Here is a 27,492-nt window from a genome sequence, read left to right as displayed (position 1 = left end):
CATGCAATGGAACATTTAGCATATCCCATCGCTTTTCCACCTCTTCACGAATATAATTGTACAAGGTGGTATCTCTAGGCTCAACAATGTCTTTAATCTGCCCCAACATGCTATCCATTTGCTCATACACCTCCCCAATTACTGGTCGATCTGAATCTGCAAACTTGATCATGTAATAAATTGGTTTGGTGAATTGCAAAACATATTTAACCTGTGACCAAAAGTAAGTGTCAAGAACAGTGTCCTTGACTACATCTGCAGTAGCACCATCTGTACACTGGTTAATTTCATCCCATGTTTCAGCACACACCAGATTAGTTAAAGCTTGTCTCACCCTCACTAGCCGCCTAAAGGTGAGGTAATAACTAGCAAATCTTGTCTTTGCAATTTTAAGCAATTGCAACTTGGAGTAAGTGCCATAGAAGTAGTTTACCCTTGTATGCCCTGTGATGAATTTAATGAGCTGCTTCCCTTTCCTGTAACCTCAGCAATCCACCCACATTCTTTGTGTTTCACAATATCATGCATCAAAAGGTTCAATGTGTGAACCAGGCACCCAGACCAAAAGATGTGTGGATGAGTACGCTCAATAATTTTTCCTGCTGCCTTACAATTTGCTGCATTATCTGTGATCACTTGAACCACATTATTCGGACCAACATCTTTGATTGATTTCAATAGGAGATCTGCAATGTTTTGTGCAGTTGCACTGATGGAGGAGGAGTCATGACATGCAATAAATACTGCACCCTTAGAAGAAACACCAAGAACATTTATCAAATGTTGGTTTCTAATATTTGTCCACCCATCTGATACAATGGATACCCCATAATCCACCCACTCATGTGTAAAACGTGTCAAAGCTCTTTGAACCTTAGCTTTTTCTCTTTCTAATAACACTGTTCTAGCTTTCTCATAGTTGGGGGCCTTGTATCCTTTTGGGGCTTCATTGATGGCCTTTACCATGTCATGCCAATAGGGAGAGCGAAGCACATTGAATGGTACACCGCAAGCACAAAGAAAACGGACTACCTTTCCATCCACATCATCCCTCCCAGCAACATTAAGGAAATCCCCTATTGTTTTTCTACCTCCAGAGGTTGCAGAAGTACCATAAGGAGATGGGCAACTACCAAATTTAGAGGTTGCACTTGATTCTGAATGAGTTTTTTGTTTCTTGTTTTTTTGTTGTGCAGCCATCTCTATTTTGATGTATTTTTGTCTTTGTTCACTTGAAATTTTTGTGCAAATGGCTACCCCCACAGAACCCTTTTTTTCATCACTCTCTAGCACCCCACAAAGATGCCTCCTCAGACGGGTATATGAACCCGTATATGGTTTTCCTCCATGACAATCATGAGGGCACATCCATTTGTAAGATCCACCACCCTTTCCCCCTTCAAGTTTGGTCACAAAGGTCCACAAGGGATTTGATGTACCTTTCCCATCTTGTGCTTCAGTGTCCTCTTCAAGTTCATCCCCTTCCTCTTCAAACCCTTCCTCCTCATCATACATTGGGTCACTACTATTAGGAGTCCCAAGTTCATCCCCTTCCTCTTCCCCTCTATTCCTCACCCTTGCCATCATTAAAACCAAGAGTGGAATGATACATAGAAGCCAAAAGAACACCATCTTGGAATATGGATATAGGTGGTGGACAACCTGTAAATAAAGGAGCAAGTAGAAACAATGGGAAAGAGTAGGAGAGGGAGGAGAAAAATACAATTTTTTTTTCAAAAAAACAAGGGAGTTTGGGGTTTGAACTTACCTCTTTAGCTCTTGTAGATGAAGTCCTCCAAGCTCTTGCTCCAAGCTCCTCCTCCTTCTCCTAGCTCCTCCTTCTTCACTCCTCCAAGCTCTCCTCTCTTCTCCTCTCTTCTCCTCTCCTTTCCTCTCTTCTCTTCTCCTCTCCTCTCTTCTCTTCTCCAACTCTCATAAACTCAAAGTGAGAAAATGAGAAGAGAATGGGGGCTTTATTCTTTTCTAAACTCACCCTAAAGTGACCCTAACCCACCCCTAACCCACCCCCTCATGCTTAGTTAAGTTAGATATTAAATGAAATTAAAAAAAAAATTTGAACTGCGCGGGTTGCGTTCGGGTTGCGCCCGGGTGGCGTGCGGGTGGCGTGCGCTTCCGGGCAGGTTGCGTGGCGCCACCCCATGCCCGAACCGCATGCCGAAGCGCGATTCCGGGGTGGCGCAACCTGTTTTGGCAGGAATCGTTAAAAAAAATCGGAACCGCGCAACCTTGAAAACGGAACCGCGATTCCTCTGTGGATTCCGGAACGCAACCGCTCGGGGCGCGGTTCCGGGTTTGGATCCTCCGGGGGGGGGGCGATTCCGGTAACATTGATCCTACCAGACATCCCTTTTCTGCAGTCTGATCCAACTTCTTCCTCTTTTCTTCGGGTATGCGACAATATGCTAAACTCCCAAGTATCCTGAAATCACTGACTTCAGGCGTCTTCCTAGTGAAGACTTTCTCTAGTGTAATCTTGCCCAATGCCCGATGAGGAGTCCTGTTTTGAACATAGACAACTGTGTTGCATGCTTCCGCCCACAATAATTTTGGCATATTCTGATCATACAGCATGGCCCTAGCTGCTTCTACAATAGTCTTGTTTTTCCTTTTTGCCACCCCATTCTACTCCGGATTGTAGGGAGCTATCCACTCTTTTCTGATGCCCTCCTTAGTGCAATAATCAGTGAAGTCCTTATCGACATACTCTCCACCATTATCTGAGCGCACGACTTTTATTTTTTTACTTGTCAGATTCTCCACTAGAGCCTTGAACTCCTTGAATCGACAGAAAACCTTGTCTTTGGTTTTCAGAAAATAGATCCAAGTTTTCCTCGAGTGGTCATCAATGAAGGTAAGGAAATACTCGGCACCGCTGAGAGCTTTGATGGACATAGGTCCGCAGATATCTGAGTGTATCAATCCTAGTACACTCTTGGCCCTGTGGTTGCTCCTAGGAAATGCTGCCTTGGCATACTTTCCTAGAGCGCATCCCCTGCATACATCATCTTGTTCCGTACTCAAATCTGGAACTCTTGTTACAATGCTCTTGAGAATTCTCAGAGCTTCATGGTGCAAGTGACCCATCCTTCTGTGCCATAGTTTGTTCAAGACTTTGTCCACATGGCTGCCTATTAGTGCCATTGGAGATTCTAGTTGTAATCTATACAACTGATTACATTTGATCCCAATCTGCGCTTTCTTTTTCCAGCTCGGGTGTTTGACGTATACCTTTTCCTTGATGAAGTAAATGTCATGGCCCTTGCCTTGTAGTTGTGACACGGAAAGTAAGTTCATCCCCAATCCTGGTACATGTAGCACATTTGCCCCTTGCCTTGTAGTTGTGACATAGAAAGTAAGTTCATCCCTAATCCTGGTACATGCAGCACATTTGTAGCACGGAACCGTTCCCCTGATTCTATCTGAAAACTATGGTACCCTTTCCTACTGGAGTACACTTTGCCTTGTTCCCCATGGTGATCTGAAAATTGATCTTCTTTCCTCGATACTCCGAGAAACACTCCTTGATTCTCGTCATATGCCATGAGGCTCCACTTTCTATATACCATACTTCTGATGATGCAACAATAGTCATGCACGCCACTTCTTCCAACTTGGAACCCAACATAGAGAAATCGAAATCTCTCTCTTGTGCAATCTTCTGAAAATCTGCGTGAGTCCCCTGAGGTGGATGCCTCTGCATTGTGGTCTCGACCCATAACTGATTTTCCCTTTATGTCTCTGCTTGCACTGATACCATGTGAAAATTCTATCACTGCAGCAACTGATTTACTTTTCCTACTTATTTCATCATAAGTTATTCATGAAATTACTTCAACAAACATTAAAATAAATACTGCTGCAGATATCACACCGTAATACAGAAACAAACATATGCACACATTGACACAGTTATTTTGGACTAATGTCCCCAAAAAAACCCAATGTGGGAAAACCGGTGCAACAAGGAAGGATTTTGTTATTCAACAATTTTCTAGTACAACAGGGTGCCAAACTGGCTTACCCACAGATAGATAAATTTCCAGCACTTCTTTGGAACCGAGCTTAGGCCCTACTGACCTTTGTGTCAGCCTGAAACCCTTTGCGTTAGCCTACTGAGGCTCTGCGCAACTTCTTTGGCCTTCTGCGTCACTCCTGCAGCCTCTACGTGGCTTCCTCTGGCTCTGCGTCTGCCTCTTTTGCCACTGCGCTGAACTCTCGTCTCCCTGTTCCGTACTTGCTGCCTCCTGACTGCTCTCCAGACCACTGGTTCAATTTCTCAGCAAACCCCACTCTAGAAATTGAACTCACTGGTCTCCCTTAGTGTGTTCTCCAAGTGACCCTCAAGCCTCCTCTTATACTTTCCTCGTTGATAAATCAACGACTGAGATTAAGTCCCTAATCAACGGCTAAGATTAGATTTGGCTTGATCCATGTCTTTTGGACCATTCTAACACAGATTCATATTAATACACGTTAATTTTTTATTTTCCCTAAGTTTAGACTTAGGGACTCTATTAAAAATATTAATTATTTTAATATCTCCTGATTTGTTTAGAATCTGCCCAAACCCTTTCTGGGTATTGGAGATCTCATGTGCTCGAACCTCTCCACCAAATTTCGTGGCTAGAGCACATCCGATGCTACCCCAAATCAACAAAGGGCATACCAATCGTTGGGTCATGACGTTAAGACGTCCCTCTCTTTTTGGGAGTTCTATGAAATAAGAGGCATGCACAAACCAATGGGGATTCAGTGGAATTATGCTGGGATGATGGAGAGGATTAAGGAAGAAGACAAGAGAGTAGTTCAACGGGCCATGGTTGGCAAGGAGTGAGTTGAGCATACACTCGTTGATGAGATGTCATCCGTTGTTGAGGTATCCATTGATGAGGTATTCTGGGTTGTGATCGAGTTCTCAGGTGATAGTAGTGCACCACAGGTTGATGAGGTGCTGGGAGACATCCCCACTGTTGATGAGGAGCCAATAGGTACTGAGTCATCCAAATCTATGATAGAGTTGTTGGATAAAAGTCACCTACAGCTGAATGGTGAGCATGTCATACATGTTGGGTTGTCTATGGACGAGCAGTTAGAGGCTCGTGTAAAGTCCATGATGGATGAGGATGTGCAACCATCCTTTGGGCTAGCCATTGATGAGGGGCATCATAGAGACCACACATTGAGATTTCAACATAGTTCGCTTAAGAGGCACACTGATGGGATCTACAACGTTGTTAGCTCATGCTTATGCATTGGGTTGGGGGAGGCAGAGTTGTCTAGACATACTAGAGGGGATGACCAGGTTAGCAGCACTATTGGGTCACCTTTTCCCTTTTGAGAGAGGGAGACGGAGCTACCTAGTCAGATCTCATGTGTTGACCTGGATAACGAGATGAGACGATCGAAGTTGCACAAGGTGCAACATCCGCATGTCAGGTTGTTCTATGTGCAGGAGTTCGTGCATTCGATCCCTCTTTTGGAGTTGGAATGGCGAGAGATTTTGAGTTGGTACCCGGTGGAGTGGACTTGATCCAAACTTAAATAGGGACGCGACTTATAGATATAATCATAATCACAGAGATGCAGCAAAAAAACATTTCATTTCATTAATAGAAAAATACCGAACTATGCTTACAAACAAAATGGAAATAAGATAGCTCGGGCGATGGTAGCTTATCTCTGAGAAGAGATGTGGTGGCTACATGCTTCTGAACTGTGTTACAATGAGGCTCAAGGGCCTATTTATTATTGGAAAACATAAGAAAACCCTAAACAACCAAAACCCTAACCCCAGGATATGTAACACCAAGAGTTCGTGGGCCTCGTTGGGGTTAGTTGGGAAGCCAACTTCCCAGGGTCGTAACTTGGTCATATTATCTTTGTTTGGTGCGTACGATACCTTGTTGGAAAGGTCTCGTCGAGTACTACAGGTTTTGCCTCAGGCCCGTGCCTATGGCTACGGGCCTGATGCAGACTCTCAAAAGACGTTGTCTAGGGGTTCAAAACTGCTTCGGAAGTTCAGGACCCGAAAAACTGCTAAAAATAGTAAATGCTGAAATGAATAAGGAAATAGATGAAACTGACTGGGGGGTCTAGGTGGAATAGGCGGGTGGCCACCAATATCCACCTAGATCATTCCTCCCCCCTTAGGAAGCAATGGTCCCCATTGCGTGCAGAGCCTCCATGAGGTGAGGAAATTTCTGTTGAACCTGGTCCTTGGTGAACCACTTGCCCTGGTGAAGGAGTTGGCCTGCTTTGACAACTCGATATAACTGTATCCTCTATTGGCGAGTGTTATTGATCTGTGTGTCCATGATCTGATCAGTTGTGGCCTGTTCCATGCAGTCTGGGTTGAGCTCTGTTGGTGTGAGTTGTTCTGCAATGTCAGATGTGTCCAACAATGGTGGAAAGTATGGCCGAAGGCGATCTACATTGAACACTAGGTGCAGACCAAGGAATGGTGGGATGCTAAGCTCGAAGGCATTGTCATCGACGGCCTTGGTGATGGTGTATGGCCCATATCGGAGTGGGCGAAGCTTGTGGTGGGGTCCAGCAAGGCGCTCCTTCTACAAATGTAGCCAAACTTTGTTGGTAACTTGGAACTTGTGTGACACTTGATGCTGATCATGGTGCTACTTGTACTTAGCATTAGCTCTGTCCAATATATCATGGACCTATTGGCGGATGTGTTGAATGCGATCAATGAAGCTGTTAGCCCTTTCAGCTTCGGACTGAATGTGAGCCGAATCTACTTGAGTGGCTGCAAATGGTATGACCACATCAATGGGGCATAATCGCTGAAATCCCAGCCCTCCCTAAAAGGGGTTGTGGCTTGTTCAGCTGTGGAGAGCTCTGTTGTAGCTGTGTTGGACAAAGGGGAGACTTTCATCCCACGTGTGTGGATGCTTCGAGTTGTACATGCGCAGAATGTGTACGATCATCCTGTTGACAACCTCTGTTTGGCCATCAGTTTGGGGATGGAAATCCGTTGACTTAGTAAGTTTTGTATCCAGCGTTGACTAGATTCTTGACCAAAATGCACTCAGGAATCTACTGTCCCGATCTGATAAAATGGACTGTGGGATCCCAAAGTGTACCCACACTCGCTCAAAGAAGAGCTTAATAGTGGCCTCTGCCTGTTGAAATTCCTAAGTCTAACCGTTAGAAATTTTATCTATATTCGTCTGGTTTATTTCTCCTACTTGTTAATTACAAACAAGTTATTTAAACATATAAACATCGAAATAAACACAATATAGTCTCAACCATCTACAGATCAACAACTGAAAGAAATAGCAAACACACAAGTGACACCGTTATTTTTGGACAACTCGTCCTCGGGAAAACCCAATGCGGGAAAACCGGTGCAGCAATTCTGAGGGTTTATCTTATTATGCAGTCTATCCTTGAGTACATCTAGGTGCCAAACTGGCTCACCCGCCAGAGAAAAATAACTGGCAGTAATACCTCTCTATTTGGAAGCAGATATTTAGAAAATCTACCCCACGAAATCCTCTCCAGCACAACTGAAGCACTGCGTTAGCCTCAAACCTCTCTGTGTCAGCCCTCTGAGGCACTGCATAGCCTCTACGGCCTTCCTGCGTCGCTCCTGTTGGCCTCTGCGTGGATGATGTAGACCTTCTAGCCTCTACGCGTTATGCTCTGGCTTCTGCGTCTGCCTCTTTGCCTCTACACTGTTCTCTTGGCACTATCTTTGCCTCTCTGTCCAGTACTCACTGCCCCTCACTGCAAACTGATCACTGATTCGATTTTACTTAGCAAACCCCACTCTAGTAAATCGAATGACTGATCACTCTGGTGTGTTCTCCAACTAACCCTCAAGCCTCCTCTTATACTTTTCCTGTTGGTCAACGACCGAGATTACATCTCTAATCAACGACTAAGATTAGACTTGCCTTGATCCATGTCTTTTGGAACCTTCTAACCCAGTTTTATATTAATACCCGTTAATATTTTATTTTTTCCTAAGTTTAGACTTAGGAACTCCATAAAAAATATTAATTATTTTAATATCTCCTAAACTAGGTAGAATCTGCCCAAACCATTTCTAGGTCTTGGAGATCTCATGTGCTTTAGGCTTTCCACCAATTTTCATGGCTAGAGCACATCCGATGCTACCTCAAATCAACATTGTCGTGATACTCTTCTTGCAGGTTGCCATGATGGCCATCTTAGAGAATCTGTCGATGACCACGAAAACGCAATCGTTGTTGTGCTGGTTAAAAGGAAGGTCCGACATGTAATCCATGGAGATCGATTCCCAAGGCCGACTAGGAGTAGGTAGAGGAGTATATAGGTCTTGCTTCTTGATGGTTGGTTTGGCAATGGCATAGACGGTGCATGATCTAATGTACTTCCCAACATCCTGACGAAGTTTCGGTCAATAAAAATACTTATGCAATCCCGCCATTGTTTTCTCTGTTGGACACAAATTGTCATTGATGTCAATATGGCAATATTCGAGGAGCAAAAGGAGCCAAGAGGAGCCAAGAGGAGCAAAACTCAGATATATATATATATATATATATATATATATAGATATATATATGTGCATGCATCTAAACAACGTTCGGGGACCATATGCCAAAATAGAGCTATCGGAGCTACAGAGGAGCCATATATATACCATACATATATGCTAAAGTACAGGAGCAAACAAAGCTAACAAAGGACGCAGACAGCCATTGGAGCAATAGAGGAACAAGTAGAGCTATAAGGAAGCAGTCAGAGCCATCAGAGGAGCAATGGGTGCATTTATATTATCGGGAGCTATCGGGCCACAAAAGAATTATATGCATGAAGATACAGGCGGAGGAGCATATATCATACATGTGTTTTTACACTATCAGAGGCGCAAAACCTTATATATATATATATACATTTATAATATCGGGCCCGCAAAACCCATGTATGCATGCTTTAACACTATCGGTGGACAGAAAGCCCATATACATAGGCTTAACACTGTCGGAGGCAGAAGACTTGGCTCTAGGGAAAATACACTATAGGAGGCGGATTGCGGACTTGAAACTCTAGACATGGGAGTGTTGAGTTGTATCAGGTCCGGCACGTCGCATCGCTATGAGGGGTCTACGTTAACGTCGAGCCCTGACCCTGTGCGACTTGTGATCGGCGATAGCGAGTATTGCATCGGCACTTCAGAAGTGGGAGCTACAATATGTCAAGCGGTCCATTGCGATTGCCGATCGTGATATCGCATCGGACCTCTGCCAGGGGCAACTCCTGACTGCGATGCATATCCACGTGGACCCGCCGCACATTACCATATGACTTAATCTATGATCGCATCCGTCGCATATCGCAAGCCGTAAAGCCTTGCCACATTGGAAGCGCCGACTGCGATAGGCTGTAGACCCGACGGGCATATTTACTATGGTTTAATACCATATCGCATTTGGTCCATCGGAGCAGTGGAGGATCGGCCGTCGGCCATCGGTAGAGTCATGGGTCCGATATATAAAGGACCCTCGGGAGTCACGAATTGCCGATTGCGATTTAAGCACGGACCTGATACAGGAATAGTTGCGATTGTAATATTTCTTGAAGTCTGCCTTTTAGTCTGTTTGACTGTTTTTTCTCATATTCTGTGTAATGAAATATTTGGCTTGCGCGGGGTGTTTTTAAGCCGAAAGGCTTACGATGGCTATTCCGATGGTTCAGAAGGCTGAACGTCAGTTAACAGGGGTGATGATACAAGTCGGGTGCGGGCCGACGCATATGCACACAACTTTAGGCCATCACATCCAAGGATGGGTAGAAGCATCTAGCGTGGAGTAGTGGTTTGCAGATGGAAATGGAGACACATGGGGGTGTGTCGTAGAATGTTGGACTGCATTGTGGGGTGGGAGTCCCTCACATCGCATTGAGTACATGTGGGGAGTGGCAGGTGCAGTAACACAGGTGGGACATAAGATGGTACAGGACGGTATAATCGTAGCCAGGAGTATCTAGTGGTGTACCAGGACAGGCTACGACATACAGTGGTATGTCATGGAGTGCGACGATACCGGGTGGTATACAGTGGCAGATGATGCGGCGTAGCGGGTGCATGGAGTGTTGCCTCCCAGGAAACTTATGGACAGAGGCACTACGTGTAACATTGGATGCGACCCACCTAGGTTCGATGAGGACACTGTTGGGACACCATGTTTAGTGGAGATAGGGCTTCAAGGGGGTTATCAGCAGATCCGAGACAGAGAGGGGGTTGTCCGTAGGATTACTCTTGAGCATTCCGACAGACTCTTGATCATACCCATCCTCCTTCGGTGTTGTTTACAATTGTAGAGTGTTTGTTTGTTGCCCCTTGACACTCTCCATTCAGGCAACAGGGCTTGGGAGGCTCCCCCTAGGCAGTTGGATTAGACACCTCATGTCATGAGTCGGGATGAGACTCTCCAGATGAGGCACTTGGTATGTAATATCCCGTTTTCGATATATTCCCCAAACCCCAGTAAACTCCAACGAAATACGTATAAATGATATAATAACTGGGAAGCTCAAAATGATAAAAATAACAGTGGTGCAACATATAACGATATAACCATGAGATATAAGCAGATACTCAAGAAATGCAGAGAGAAATGCTAAGCCATTTTATTATACTGAGTAATAGAATGAGTACAGGAGGTGATCAGAAAGATGGCACCTCGACTTGCACAAGGCAAGTGAAGAAATACACTCAGAATAGCAAAGGAATGGCCTCTCTCTGAACTGCGTCCAAGCTGCTGGAGAACTGCTGTGCTGTTGCTGCTGCTGGAAATCAAATGAGGATTTGGGGCTGTTCCCCTCCTCAGAAAATGCTGAAACTATGGAATCAGACTCTACTCAAGAAACCCAGAAAAACCCAGAAAGCTTTTCTGAAATGGCCGACCCCTAAAAATCGCCCCCTTGAGGACCCACGCAATCCCTCAAGGCTCTGCGCTGCCACTGAAATAAACCCACCACAACTCTGCCTGAAACTCAGCCAAAATCCTCCAATATGCAAGGGCTGATCCCCTGCTCAACCTCCCAACACAAATCCCCTTACAAAACCTCAATCCAGAACTCCTGCCAGAAAGAACTGCGTCATCCCTCTCAAGACTGCGCAGTCATCTAAGATGCTCAATCCTCCTGCCAAAATGCTGATGAAACTACTACAAAAATACTGATGGAAATACCTTACCCGAGTAGGCACTCGAAGTCCCCCAGGGCTAAGGGTGAGATCTCTGAATGGAGACACTTAATGCACTAAATAGTGCTGCAGACTAGCTAACCAGCCAGCGTGCTCTAAGTCAAAGTGACTAGCTCAAATGCACATAATCGAATGCCAAAATGAGGAGGCTCCTCTCTCCTTTATAGCATTGGCCTCTCTCAATCCCAAGGCTCACCTCCTCCAACGTAGCTTTCCTCTTGCCACGTGTTTCTCACCATCTGCATAGTCACTCCAAGTGTCTACGTGGGCCTACGTGGTTCTTTGGCCCCCCTTGGCGCACCTTTTAAGTTACAACGTTGTGCTACTAGGGAGTGTCTTTATTCATGAAGTGAGTATGTCCCCCTCTCCTCACCTTTTCATTTATAAATAGCTATAGAAGGCAAAATTGAGCAAAATCGAATATTCTAATTAGCCATGGCTAATTAGGAATATTACAGTCTCCCCCGGCAAAATGTTGCTTGTCCTCAAGCAACTGAAGTGATGGATGCTGCAAGATCTTCTCACTCTCCCAAGTGGCATCTTCATCCGGTAAATTCTTCCACCTCACCCAGAATTCCCGGATTGTCGTGCTCCGTAGTCGCCTCTCCCTGGTATCAATAATAGCCTCTGGCTGCAACACCAAATGCCCCTCATCATCCGTGGGTGGTAGCTCATCTGTCACTGTCACATGCTGCCCCAATGCCTTCTTCAGGCATGATACATGAAAAATGTTATGAATCTTGTTGCCTTGGGGCAGCTCCAACTCATATGCAACCTGTCCAATCCTGCGTATCACCCTGTATGGCCCATAAAAGCAGGGCTTGAGCTTCTCAACCCCCTTCTGCTTCAGTGACAACTGTCGGTATGGCTGTAATCGTAGGTAGACCAGGTCCCCTACCTCAAACTGTCTCTCCACCCGACCCCTGTCGGCATACAGCTTCTGCTGGTTCTGCGCTGTAGCCATATTATCCTTGAGAGCTCGGAGAATATCCTGACTCTCTTGGATCCAAATCTTGGCTCTCGGAGCCTTGCTAGCACCAAACATCACGTTAGCAAAAGATAAAGGATGATATCCATACAAAGCATAGAATGGTGACATACCGATGGATATGTGATGTGTAGTGTTGTAGTAGTACTCCCCCAGATGCAGCCACTTCAGCCATGCTCTCTGTTGCCCACTGACATAGTTACGCAAGTAGCCCTCTAGCCACTTGTTAACAATCTCTGTCTGCCCGTCCGTCTGTGGGTGATAACTGGTACTCAGTGTCAACCTCGTCCCCACCAACTAGAAAGCTCCTGCCAAAACCCGCCCATGAAATGACTATCCCTGTCACCGATGATGGTCTTAGGAAGATCATGTAGCCTGAAGAGCTCTTTGAAGAACAGCTCGGCCACCTGTGCTACCGTGTCGTGTGCAGTTATGGCGAAAAAATGTGCGTACTTTGTCAGTCGATCAACGACGACAAAGATACAATCCTTGCCCTGCACCATGGGCAACCCTGTGATGAAGTCCATCGAAATACTCTCCCATTTCCCCTCCGGAATGGGAAGAGGCTGCAATAATCCTGCGGGATGGCTCATCTCCCCCTTGTTCCTCTGGCAAACGTCGCACTCCTGGATATGCTGGAGTACGTCCTCCTTGAGGCCTTTCCATTGGACCTCTCCTTAATGGCCCCGTAGGTTTTGGTAACCCTTGATGGCCTGCCAATGGTGAATCATGTGATTCCTGAAGTATCTTCTTCTTGAGCTGAGATCTCTCAGTCAAGAAGATCCGGCCCCTGTAGTAGATGATCTCATCGACCACCCTGTACCTGTCATCTGCCACCTTTCCATCCAGAACCGCACATGCAAATCTGTCCTTGGAGTACTCTACTAAGAGTTGAGCCCTTCAGTCTGCATCCAAGCTCATAAGAGACAATGTGGCTGGTCTACGTGAAAGGGCATCTGCTACCACATTGTTCTTACCCTTGACATACTCAATGTCAAAGTCATATGCTTGGATCTTGCTGATCCACTTCTGTTGTCTCTCCTGTAGCTGCTTCTGCTCCAAAAAGAACCTGACGTTGTTGTGATCAGTCCTCACCCTGAACCTGTTACCCACTAGATACTGCCGAAACTTGGCCAATGCATGCATGATGGCCAGCATCTCCTTGTCGTATATAGAATACAACCTCTCGTGCGGAAGGATCTTCCGACTCTCAAAGGCTATAGGGTGACCTCCCTGCATCAATACTGCGCTGATCCCCTCTCCCAACGCATCACACTCCAAAACAAATGGCTGTGAAAAATCTGGCAATACAAGCACTGGGCAGCTGCTCATCACCTCCTTGAGCCTGTCAAAGTCTCGCTGCGTTGTATCCGACCAACTGAATGTCCCCTTCCTCGTCAAATCCGTCAGGGGTGCAGCAAGCTGTGAGAAACTCTTGACGAACTTCCTTTAGTAAGTACAAATATTAAAGAATCCCCGAAGTTCCGTCATGTTCCTCGGCTCCAGCGAATCTCAGATGGCCCTAATCTTCTCCTCGTGGACTCTCACTCCGTCCACCCCTATGATGTGTCCCAAGTACAACATCTCCGTCAATCCAAACTCACACTTGGAGAGCTTGGCATAGAACTGCTGCTCCTCCAAGATGCGCAACACTGTCTCAATGTGCTGGAGATGCTCCTCCCAAGTCCTACTGTAAATGAGTATATCATCAAAGAATACCAATACAAACTTCCTCAAGTGAATGTAGTTGGGGCGTTGGTTAGCCCGAAGGGCATCACCAAAAACTCAAAGTGCCCATAGTGACACCTGAAGGTGGTCTTGGGAATGTCCTGTTCCCTCACGCGAATCTGATGGTACCCAGATCTCAAATCAATCTTTGACAAGAACCGGGCTCCTCTCAACTCATCCATCAACTTATCGATCCTGGGTATGGGGTACCTGTTTGTCAAGGTCTTCTTGTTCAGGACCCTGTAGTCAATGCACATCCTCAATGTGCTATCCTTCTACTTCACCAACACCACGGAAAAAGCAAAAGGACTCGTGCTCGGCCGAATGTGCCCAAGAGCCAGCAACTCGTGAATGGCCCACTCAATCTCATCCCGATAGGCCTTGGGATGCCTATAGGGGGTAGTAATCACTGCCTGTATGTCATGCTCAAGCTCAATGGTGTGCTCAAACCCCCGGTCCGGTGGTTGTCCGGGCGGAATCTCCCCAAATACTATGGCATACCGGTCAGGGATGGACTGTATCTCTAGGTGCACTGTCTGCCCTGTAGTCCCTGCCTCTGATGCACGCAGCTCCACTGCCCACTCTATGTCTCCCTTCCGGAAGACTGCCTCCATCCGATGAGTCGAAACAGTCTGAGGCGGATATGTGTGCTGTCCCCGTATCTTCTCATGCCTCCCTGTCTTCTCATCATCCCACTCCATCTCTAGGCTCTTCCAATCTGTCTTGACCTTCCCTAGAGTGATAAGCCACTGAACACCCAATATCATGTTGGTGTCCAGAATATTGACCACGAAAAAGTGGTCAGTCAGTGTGTAGGTGCCCATCGTCACTGATAACTCTGGAACATAACGAGCACACACCATGGTCTGATCTCCTGGGACCAAAACTGAAAAGCCATCGAAGCTCTCTGTTTGTATACCTCTCTGCTCAACCATCTGTGCATCGATGAAGTTGTGGGTTGCTCCACTGTCAACTAAAACTGATACTCGCTAGCCACGTACTATCCCCCGTACGCGCAGCGTCAAATACTTGGGAACTCCTCGCAATGCTGCAAGGGCCCCTCCGGTAGGTGCAAAAGCTGCACCACCCGCTGGTGGTGGTGGAGGTGGCAAACGATCCTGCGCGGCATGACTACCTCCTGCCTCCACATCATCCTCCTCATCCTCTTCCCCGCTGCTCTCGGAGAAGACCTCAATAAAATGTGCTTTGCCAGCAACACATCTATGTCCCGGTGCCCACGACTCCTGACAGGTGAAGCACAACTGCTTCTTCTTCAACTCCCTCCTGGCATCATCATCAATCTGTACTCGTCTTGGATTCCCCTTCAGAGGCGGAATCCTCACATCCTTCCCCTTAGGTTGAAAAGCCTATCGCTGGAGGTAAGGTGTCCGGGTCCTGGGTAAGACATCCTGTAAGTCTCGGGTCCTACTAATAGCTATTGTGTGTGGAGCATGATTGTTCAGAGGTCTTTGTTTCAGCCGGATGTATACCCCAGGAAGTTTGTACACCCCTCCACGCTGGGGGGTGCGGGAGGGACTTGTCTCCCCCGGCTGGGGGGTCCGGGGGCCAGCGGTCCCCCGGCGGGGGCTCGGGGGCAGCGCCCCGAAGCTAAAAACAAATGTAAAATTGCCTTGTAAAAGTATAGTAATTTCTAGTCAATCTGGGCCGTTCATTAGGCAGATGATCTGACGGTAGAACTTATGTTTAGTTTAGGGTTTTTGCCCTAGAAGGCAACCCCCTCTCTTTGTATGAGGGCATTGTATTTGAGGCTGAGATATAGATGTGTATTCTGTGAGTGAGAAACAGGAGGTGAGACTGTGAGAGAAAACAGAGGATATTACAGCGGATTTGCTGTAGGTTGTGTCTCTTCATTTTGCTGGATAATAGAAAGGAAGGACTGGCTGTTCGGGGTGGACGTAGCCCAAACTGGGTGAACCACGTATATCTGTGTCTCTCTTGTTTTGTGCGTTTTCTGTGTTTATATTTCTGCAATATTTTGTGTTCCATTGCTCCGTAATATATAATTTTCTAACAATAGCATCCTGAAGGGTGGTTGGTCTAGCGGATCTGACTAGACCCTGAAGTGGCTCTGCTAACCCCTCAACATACATGTAGATCCTCCGTGCCGCGGATAGATCTGGCACCATCACTGAAACCCTCAAGAAATCTGAAATGTAGGTCTCTGGGCTCCCAGTCTGTTTGAGCCTCGTCAGCTCCACAAAGTGCTGTTCCGGATCCCTCCGGTCAAACCTCTCCATCAATCTCTTGGTGAACTCGACATATGTCGTCACTGTGGAGTGTCCGAGTGTAACCATCCCATGGAACCACCAATCCTGGGCCTCACCATCCAAATGTAATGTCGCCACCTTGATGGCCTCCGTCTCCGACATCTGGTTAAGCTGGAAGTAAATGTCCAGCTTCTCCACCCAAGACTTTGCCGAACTGTTTGATGAACCATCAAACGTAGGCAAGTGGAATCTACTAGCTGCACGGTGGGTGTCACCATCATGATAATGCCGGTACCCTCTGTGATGGTCGCGGGGTCTACTATCCCGCTGGAGCTGAACAAAGTCTCTGAATGAGAGAGCCTCCCTGAACTCCTGCCCATAGGCCTGGTATTCTGCAAAATAATCGCCCATATGACCGGGCTCTGCCTCCTGCTGGGCTCCGGCCCCCGTGTCTGCTCCTAAGAAAGTGGGCATGGTAGAGCGTGTAGGGGCATGTGAGGCCACCTGCTGAGTAGTATCACGCTGCTCTGGCAAATGGTGGGATGCACCTAATCCCTCACCAACCTGGAAAACCCGTGGGCTCTCACGCTGTCTAACCTCTATTGTCGTGAATCTCTGCCCCATCACTTCAATCTGCCTCGACAGATCCTGTACTGATTTGAGGAGCATGTCTGCAAATCTCTTCCTGTCCTCATCTGCCATCGGATCCTCCTGCTCTGCGTCCACCACAAGCTCCTTCTATTCTGCGTCCACCACAGGCTCCTCCTGTTCTGCGTCCACCATTGGAACACAGTGTCCCTCTCCGTAGGTGTTCTCCAACCTACGCCCAGTGTCTCTGTATCTCCTACCTATGTAACAGATGTAGGGCTTTTCCCTCGGTGTCATAGATTGCTAGCTCCACAGGCTGAGCCAGATCTATGCTATGATACCACTGTAATATCTCGTTTCCGAGATATTCCCCAAACCCTAGTAAACTCCAACCAAATACGTATAAATGATATAATAACCGGGAAGCTCAAAATGATAAAAATAACAGTGGTGCAACATATAATGATATAACCATGAGATATAAGTGATACTCAAGAAATGGAGAGAGAAATGCTAAGCCATTTTATTATATTGAGTAATAGAATGAGTACAGGAGGTGATCAGAAAGATGGCACCTCGACTTGCACAAGGCAAGTGAAGAAATACACTCAGAATAGCAAAGGAATGACCTCTTTCTGAACTGTGTCCAAGCTGCTGGAGAACTGACGTGCTGCTGCTACTGCTGGAAATCAAATGAAGATTTGGCGCTGTTCCCCTTCTCAGAAAATGCTAAAACTATGGAATCAGACTCTACTCAAGAAACCCAGAAAAACCCAAAAAGCTTATCTGAAATGGCCGACCCCTGAAAATCGCCCCCTTGAGGACCCACACAATCCCTCAAGGCTCTACGCTGCCATTGAAATAAACCCACCACAACTCTGCCTGAAACTCAGCCAAAATCCTCCAATATGCAAGGGTTGATCCCTTGCTCAACCTCCCAGCACAAATCCCCCTGTAAAACCTCAATCCAGAACTCCTGCCAGAAAGAACTGTGTCATCCCTCTCAAGACTGCGCAGTCATCTAAGATGCTCAATCCTCCTGCCAAAATGCTGATGAAACTACTCCAAAAATACTGATGGAAATACCTTACCCGAGCAGGCACTCGAAGTTCCCCGAGACTAAGGGTGAGATCTCCGAACGGAGACACTCAATGCACTAAACAGTGTTGCAGACTAGCTAAAAAGCCAGCATGCTCTAAGTCGAAGTGGCTAGCTCAAATGCACATAATCGAATGCCAAAATGAGGAGGCTCCTCTCTCCTTTATACCGTTGGCCTTTCTCAATCCCAAGGCTCACCTCCTCCAACGTAGCTTTCCTCTTGCCACGTGTTTCTCACCATCTGCGCAGTCACTCCAAGTGTCTATGTGGGCCCCTCCTCTACGTGGTTCTTTGGCCCCCCTTGGCTCACCTTTTCAGTTACAACGTTGTGCTACTAGGGAGTGTCTTTATTCATGAAGTGAGTATGTCCCCCTCTCCTCACCTTTTTATTTATAAATAGCTATAGAAGGCAAACTTGAGAAAAATCGAATATTCCAATTAGCCATGGCTAATTAGGAATATTACATGGTAGGTGCACGAGTTGACGAATACAGGCTTAGGGATGGCATGGTTGATTGTTGAGGTAGCATATGTTCCATCCCTAGGCTCACACTTGGGGAGGTGACCGATAGGGAGTTACATGGTGCTTTTTTAGCTAAAGAACTCGAGGCATTAGGTGAGCATGAGGTGCAGAGGACGGTAGTCCTTGTTGGCAGGATGATGCTTAGGCTTCTGGAAGTACCCGGGCACACAATTAGGAGCTGGGGATAACAGATCTCATTGTGTGATTTGGTAGGCACAGAGCAATTGGATATTCGCGGCACAGATTCTTTATGCTTGTGCCTACCTATTGGATACCTACATGAGGCAGAGATGGGGCACAAAGTGGTCCCAACAGCTAACAACATATCACAGTGGCATGCAGAGAGGATTGGGGGTTCTGGACCTCCAGTATGGTTATGGGATCCAGTGGATTTGTGGGATACTCCACTTCTTAGTGAGCATTATCGGGATAACAGGTGGACTGATTCATTCACAGGCAGACACATGGGGGATCATTGAAGCCCTCACCATAGGACGAGGCAGATTGTTGCTCAGGATTGGGTCTAGCCATGGAGTGATAGGCGCCGACACTGTTGAGTCGCTTTGGCAAGATTGGCCTAGCCTACATCATTGCATAGATTATGGCCGAGAGTTATGGGAGAGGAGGTTCTCGTACGAGCATGGTAGGAAGTTAGTCATTACCAGAGTGTCACAATGTCAGCAGGATAGGTTCCTTCTGCGACGAGCAGGGGATTCTATCATAACAGGGATGAGCAGTTCAGCTACACATAGAGGTAAGCTGGTTTCTTAGGGGAGGGTCATCCATGTTAGAAAAACTATATATGACAGAGAAATGCAAGACATATAATATGCAGAGAAACACAAACACATAAAACCAGAGAGACACAGATATATGTGGTTCAACCCCGAAACAGCCAGTCCTTCCTTTCTATTATCCAACAAAATGAAGAGACACAACCTACAACAGATCCGCTGTAATATCCTCTGTATTCTCTCATAGTCTCTCCTATATGTTTCTCGCTTTGAGAATACTAATATATTCAACAGCCTCAATACAATACCCTCATACAAAGAGAGGGGTTGCCTTCTAGGGCAAAAAACCCTAAACTAAACATAAATTCTACCGTCAGATTATCTGCCTAATGAACGGCCCAGATTGACTAGAAATTACTATACTTTTACAAGGCAATTTTACATCTTAAACCCCTGCCAGAGGACTGCTGGCCCCCGGACCCCGCAGCCGGGGGGGAATGCCCCCCCCGAATTCCCGTGGGGGGGGACAAGTCACCCCTGCACCCCCCCCCGCGTGGAGAGGTGTACAATCTTCTTGGGGTATACATCCGGCTGAAACAAAGACCTCTAAATTATGATGATAATCATGCTCCACAACCAACAATCCAGATCTTCCATTTGGTTTCCATGATTCGTTGATGGCGTGGGAGACTTCATCAGCATGGAAAGATGGCCAACGAGAGGATTGCAGGAGGAGCTCATGCATGAGAGGCTTCATTCACATGGGGATTGAGTTGTATCTTCAGGGGTCCACAATTAGAGTGCATGGGGTGGACTATTCATGAGGATTTGGATGGAGTTTCACATCGTCAGGATGCTCTACATTTTGGCAGTAGACAGAGGGGTTCTAATGCCCCTATTTGGTAGGATAGTGAGAGGAGCAAGAGGTGCTTCACGTTGATTAGGTTGGCTTGGGATCCTGGTATCAAGGGACTCCTTCACTCTAGGATAGTACAACGATCAAGGACGATCCAATGGCATATTTGGAACCCTGGTGAAGTTTGCAGCAACAATGAAGATTCACGGTCAGAGAGGGCGCTTGTTCAGGCACTGCTTGAGAACAAGCAATTTTTGGTGCATTGGAGGAGCTTGCCGGATGAGGAAGCTACTTGGGAGGGCAAGCACATACTTGAGTATCTAGCACCGAAGTTGCTTGGGGACAAGCAATATTTGGGAGGGGAGCACTGTCATGTCCCTTCCTAAATTAGTTTGGAACAAGGCTAATTATTGCCTTTTGGAGGCCAATTTTGGAGATAGTGGGGCCTGTTGTTGCACAAAGTGTCTAGGTACCGCGACAACGCTCACAATAAGGGTTGTCACTCTAACCCTTACTCACTCCATTTAGACTCTCTCCTAGACAAGTCAAGGGGGGTAGTCCCTAAGGAGTGAGTAAGGATTAGAGTGACAACCCTTACTCTTGAGTGTTGTCGTTGTGCTTAGACACTTTGTGCGACAACATTTTTTGGCGCCGTTGCCGGGGACCAATTTATTGGACCTTTCTTTTACGACATTCATCTTTCTTCTTTATCTTTCATCTTTCTATCTTTCATTTTAGCGGGCAATGCCAACATTTTTTGGTGCCATTGCCGAGGACAGAGTTTTTCTGTCCTTGGTCCTCTCAATCTCTTCTCATCACTTGATCCTTTCATCTTCACGCATTCATCTTCATCTCATTTTCATCATATCATCTTCTGTGTCTAAGTTAGATTCCTGTCTGGGTGGCGACTCCACTTCCTTCATCTTCTATAAGGGCGTGTACTAGGAGGAACCCAAGCAGCTTGGCTAATCTTGCTTTGGATCCTGAAAGGGCTATCAAAGCTAGATTACACAAGCTCTCTTCTCATACACTCCTTGACAATCTCGGCTAGGAAGCTCTCTGTGACATCCATTCACTCTTCTTGAATCTGCTCGTTCTAGATATCATGGATATTTATGAGCCTCTTAACTTTGCTAACATCCAGGGTTATCCCCATAACCTTCCTAATATTGGTATAGACAAGTTACCGCTTTCCAAGGAAATAATGCAATCACTGTTAAAAATCATTTATATGCTTTTCAGACTTGGTGGGCTAAATTCGCTAATGCTCATAATTATGAGGATGTGCAAATGAAATGCTTCGTCTTGACCCTTGAGCAAGATGCTATGGATTGGTTTAGGGATAGGCTTGATCATAGCATTGATTCATTTAATTCCCTCCTTAATGCTTTTAGAGAGAAATTTGGTGATAAGAAAGAAGATCGTTTTCTAGCAAAAGCCATTAGCGTCATTAAAAAGAAAGAAAATGAGACGTGTGAAGAATTTAATAAAAGGTTTAATGGTATGCTTAAAGAGATATCTACTGATTACAAACCAACTGAGAAAATGCTTCTAGAATATTATCTCGATGCTTTCAATCCTGACACTTCTTATGAGCTAAGGAGGTCCAAGCCTAGTGACTACAAGGCTTGTCAAATCATAGCTGAAGAGATGGAAAAAGATAAGAAGGCTTCTGGAAAATGTGAAATTCCCGTGTTTGATAGATTTGATGTTAAATTAAAAGAACCCAAAGGAAAAGAAAAGGAATCCGAAGAAGAACCTATGCAAAAACTGCTTAAGAAGTTGGAAAATATGGAGTTAAAAAACTAGGATGATTGCTGATCATGGTAAGGAAATAACTACATTACAGTCTAGCGTGATTCAAATGGAAAGAGCTCAATTGCAAAATCATCAACCTAGGGGCCAGAATAATAATAATAATCGAAATAATTGGTAGAAGAAAGGTCAGTTTAGTGAGCAGATGCCTTCTCACCCTCTTGAAACGAATAATCTTGTGGAGACCCTGCCTTATTGTAGAGCATGTGATGAGGTTCATGAAGAAGCCACTTGCCCTGTTATCAAGAGAATCATGCATCATGAGATGCTTGGGACAAATAATCAGATAAATGTGGTTGTTAAAGAATATCATCTATCGCAAGAGAATTGTGAAGAGGTCAAGGGAAATAGTCAACCCATCAGACCTTTCACATCGTCATATAGCATTACTAATTTTGGTCAAGAAACTGATGTCTTGGTTAAACTTTTTAGTGAGGAGCCTCCTCCTAAGCGAGTTCTTGAAATTGCTAAGGACAAGGGGCTAACGTATCAGGGAAGAAATCAAGATGATAATAAAGTTAATTCTTGAAGTCTTAACCCTAGATCAACTTCTGGTATGAATTTTGATTTAGGAGGTTGGTTTAATAACTCTAAAGTTTTGGTTCCTGTCACCAAAATAGTGAAGATCCCCTCCTAGAAGGCCAAGTTACTAAGCGCTATTGGCAATACCTTGGTGAATGCAACTCAAGAGGAAACTCATGAGGCTTTCTACCAGGATGCTCCTGTGTATTTGCAAAGTATGGAATCCGATAACAAAGGGCATTCTCCTTTTTTCATTACTTTGCTTGTTAATAATTATCGGTTATATAACTGCATGCTTGACTCTGGTGCTTCTGCTTGTGTGATGACTAAGAGAGTCATGGAACAACTTAACTTGAGGATATCTAGGCCTTACTATAACATATGTGCCATGGATTCGAAGAAAATTAAAGTTCATGGGTTAATTAAAGACTTGCAAGTCCATCTGTCTGTGTACCTTGATATCATGATTGTCATGGACATAGTTGTGGTTGATGTGCCTGATGCTTGGGGTATGCTGTTGTCTAGGAAATGGGCCTCTGATTTAGGAGGAAGCATACAAATGAACTGGTCATATGCTATGATTCCTTCCCCTAATGGTCAAGGATTTCTTAAATTAAACAGAGAGCTTGAAAGGAGATTCCATGTCGAAGATCCTAAAAGTCCCCATAATGAGATAATATGTGAACGACCAGACCCTGGGAATCATGCTATTTTATCTAATTCAATCATTCCCGTAGAGGTCAAGGTTGATAAAAAAGAGGGTGACTTAAAAAATAAAGTTTGGCATTTGTACTTTGATGGTGCAACATCTAGGCATGGTAAAGGTGCGGGAATTGTCTTGAAATCTCCCCTTGGTCATATTTTCAAATTTTCCTATTGATTAGAATTTGAAGCAACCAATAATGTGGCTGAATATGAAGCCTTGTTGTTGGGTATTGAAATGGCAAAAACTTTGAAAGTCAAATTGCTAAGTATTAAGGGTGATTCAAATTTAGTTATCATGCAAATAAAAAATAAATTTACATGTAAAAATAAAAGAAATTAAGAAATTATAGAAATGTTGTGTGGGATACCATGGAGTATCTTGATGCCATCAATCTTGAAGCTAACCCAAAAGAGCAAAATTGCTTAGCTGATGAGTTCGCTGTTGTTGCTTCTACCATGCAGTTGTCTGATAAATTAATTGAAGATAAAACTAAGACAGATATCATTTTTAAACCTTCTATCCCAGATAAATCTGAACATGCGCAAGCCTTTGATAATGAAACACATGTATTTCACTTTATAAATAATTTGGATAAGTTTCAGGGTTTTCAGGTAAATTCTGTGAAAGACGGATCCAAACGGCTTAATTTTCAAAGAGGGAAGAGTCCTACCATATGCACGATCAAACATGGTACATTTGAAAAGCAGCCTACAGATTTTCCTGAAAGCAGGCAAATGCTCAACATGCACTACGTTGAACGCATCTAATGCCATGGGGCATCTTTTGTATTGTATTCCTAACCCTACACCCTTTTATTTCAATATTTTATTTTGTAGGTAGATTTATGTTTTTCATGTTGTTAGGATAGTTAATATATGAAGAGCGTATATCTTTCTTGTGTTTAGTATTATATGATGATTTTTGGATGGATGCTACTTATGTTTATCTTGTGTTGTGTGGATGTAGATTTTGGATTCTCACATTCCTCTGTTGTAGCAATGTGTCCCCAAGTAGAGCCAGATGTTGACTACTACATATCAACGAACCATAGCAGTACACCCTCTTTTTTCGCAAAAGGGTAGCGCTTGATCGATATGTCTGTGCCATCTAGCTATCATCATCAGCTTGATTATCATGTTATAATGTAAACCCATTCTGCAAATATATGATGTAAATAATCTCAACAAAACCGTGTCATGTATATAACAACCTAGGTAAACCTACCTTTCTAGTGACGATCTCCATTCTAAGAGGTTTTTCGTCTCACCGATTCATTTATGAATAATCAGCAGAGTTTTTCCCTCCAGTCTTACGCCAAAGTCTATGTAAAAGTGATTTGGGAATAATCCTAACTATTTGGTTAGGTTATTTTATTACAAATTGCTTGGTTTGCTGGATTATACTTGTGTTGCAGAAATGGGTAATCCGTGAGGGTCTATTACAAATAAGTTTTCCCCCTTTTGATGTAAAAAATATGAAAACCATGATGTAAAGTGTTTTGACGGTTGGAAAAATAATTTATCCCCTCATAGGTTAATTAATTAAATTTTTTGGCCTAAAATTAATTAAAATCCTAAACCAAAAATTTAATTAATTCTATGTTCTAGGTAAATTTAAATTCTCCAAAGGCAAAATTCGTCGGTCCTAAAAAAATAAATTTTAAGAGGTCCAGGGACTAAGGTAAATTAATTATTTTGATAAATTTTAAATCTTTGATCCTTGGGGTTAAGTCAAAGTCAAATGTTTGGGGAAATTAACTCATAAATTTAATTCTTGAGTTAATTAAAATGCATTTAAATGAAAATTTCGAATTTCCTGAAAAATAAAATATTTCGATGGATGGGATTAAAATAAATTTTGATCTTCATCAACAGTCGAGATTACTTTGACGATGATCACTCGAACTAGTCGTTGGATGATTTATCTTTAAATAGGAAGTCATTTGTCAGTCGATCTATCCGATCTTTGAGTCGTGTGCTTAGCAAGAAGCTTTGGTGTATTTTTTTTTCTTCTGGATAATAAAGAAAGACTTTGGGGTTAAATTCTGCCGGTGTTACTCTTCATGGGAATACTGTAAGATGTTTTATTTTTTGTGCATGATGTTTCCTAAAGCCATTGATGATAGCCTCTGAAGAGTGATTTGAGTACAGGTATTTTGCTCAGTCACTGGAGTTTGAATAATAATTTAAATTTTGAACGTAATAGTAGATATCTCTATTTGTCTAAGTTTTATTATTATTTTCTTGCTCTATTTTTAATGGTTGGATCAAGTTTTGCAGAGAAATCTCGATTTAGATTATTGGGCGTTAGGGGAAGTTTTCAGTTGGACCAGCCAACTCCTGATCCGTATTTTCTGAAGAGCCCAGCGAAATTAATCTTGGGCTTATCATAAGATTTTTTGTTTTATTGATGCATGAGGGTTTCAAGTTAGCATCTCCTTTAAAATTTAAAAAATCTTTTAATTTTTTTGCAGCATAATGATAGATCTGGCTACTTAGAGCCTTCAACTTTAGTTATTGTAATTTAACTGGGTTTCTGGGTTTTTTTTTTTAATTCATCATTGTGTATATCGTTTTTGGGTGTTTTGTTTTTCTTTTTTGCAGCTGCACATCTGAAGGAGAATTTTGTTTGAAGCCAGAACTAGGCCCTGGAGGGTAAGATCTGGCCTCAATATCACTTTGCGGGGATATTATTCAAATTTTTGCAGTCCATGGGTTTTAAAATTCTTAGAGGTGGAAATTTTTATAAGGGTTTCAGGGATAAATCTGAAGCAAAAGGATACATCATTTTAAACCAATTTTTTTTGAATTTTTTTTAAGTTTTTGGGCTACCATTTATCTGCTACTTGGGTTTTTCGATCTGCTTCCTGGGGTTTTTGATTCGTTGCAAATTTCGAATTATTTTTTTAGAAAACCCCTTATTCCTCCATCGAATTTGCAGCCTCCTCTCTCTCTGCATTTTTCTCCATTATCGAGCTCTCCAAACGCCGCCTGCAAAACCCTTCCCCGGCAACGATGCCAAAAAATGTTGTCGCATAAAGTGTTTAGGCACTGCGACAACGCTCAGAGTAAGGGTTGTCACTCTAATCCTTACTCACTCCGTTTAGACTCTCCTAGACAAGTCAAGGGGGGTAGTCCCTAAGGTGAATGGATGAGGATAGCCTGTGGAACACATTCTCTAGGAGACTTAAATATGAACAACTTGATGAATGTAAACGAGTCCTGGTTAACCGAAATGGATAGATCTAATAAAATAAGACAACCACAAGATAAAAATGATTTTAGACTCTTGCCTTATATTCAATTAACCATAAACTAGATAAAAACAAGTTATTTGGAGCAGTTTATAGATGTGATGAAAGTGACGGTCATGAACGATTAAATGCAAATGCTCAATACTTTATCATGCAAGATATTCTAGCAATTAAATACCATGAAGAACTATGAAATTTAACTGTTAAGCAATATATGATTCTAAAATTAAAATGATTTTCTTCAATAACCTAGATCTAGAATTTATCTTTTTCCTATAGTCAATCTTTAGATATGATTCTAAAACATTAATCGCGCTTGACAATAGAGAAAACGATACCACAAAATTCTCCCTTTAAAATTTTACACTTAACACGAAAAGACACCAAAGAAATTTAGATTAGAATTTAATTATCCCTTAGGTAAATTTTTAATGTGCTAAGCTTATGAAACAAATTTAATGTGGCAAATGTTTTAATTAAATTTTTTAATGTGATCAAAGATAAAAATAAAAAAAACCTTAATTAAATTTAAATTTTTAATGGGCCGTAGGCCACATAAAAAACTATTTTTTTAAATGTGAAAGCTTAGATTTTCTTTTGATTTACTTCATTCGCAATTTCAAAGTCACCAAATTTTTTTTATCTTTTTTTTTTTTTTATAGTTTTTTTAAATGCTTTTTTTTTTAATTAAAAAAATGTAAAACAAAAATAATAAAATCAAAGAGAATTTAAATTTAAATATTTGAGTTTATTAAATTTGAAAGTCGAAATTAATAAAAATTTAAAAAAGCAAACTCTAAAAAATGAATCGCTAAACCTAACCCTAATGCATACAACAAATAAAACAAAATAAAAATACAAAATTGAATGTTTTTGTGTGTGCAGGCTTAGATCGGTGACAGCGACAACGAAGACAGTGTTTGGAGCTCATGAAAGAGCAGCAAGCAGGTTTGCAGGTTCGATGAATGGCGTAGCAGGAGCTGGATGAGGGTCGATGGTAGAGAGGGAACCACAGCCATCCAAAACCCCTCACCTTTGTCAAACGGGGATCCCTCTCTACCATCGACCCTCATCCAGCTCCTGCTACGCCATTCATCGAACCTGCAAACATGCTTGCTACTCTTTCGTGAGCTCCAAACGCCGCCTCCGCTGCCGCTGCCACTAGTCCAAGCCTGCACACACACACAAACATTCGATTTTGTATTTTTATTTTGTTTTAT

At 43.7% G+C, this 27,492-nt stretch overlaps 1 protein-coding gene across 2 annotated transcripts in view; it reads left to right on the top strand.

The window, feature by feature from the left end:
- Nucleotides 1–27,492, top strand: part of HCF107 (high chlorophyll fluorescent 107) — a 434,314-nt gene that overhangs the window by 119,521 nt on the left and 287,301 nt on the right. The window lies entirely within an intron of this gene.

Source organism: Pinus tabuliformis, chromosome 7 (assembly GCF_031772625.1).
Source record: "Pinus tabuliformis cultivar Carrire ecotype Pingquan chromosome 7, CPIR1, whole genome shotgun sequence".
Classification (NCBI taxonomy): Eukaryota; Viridiplantae; Streptophyta; class Pinopsida; order Pinales; family Pinaceae; genus Pinus; species Pinus tabuliformis.
Note: the sequence above shows the minus strand (reverse complement) of the source record. Positions and strands in the feature narration are given on the sequence as shown.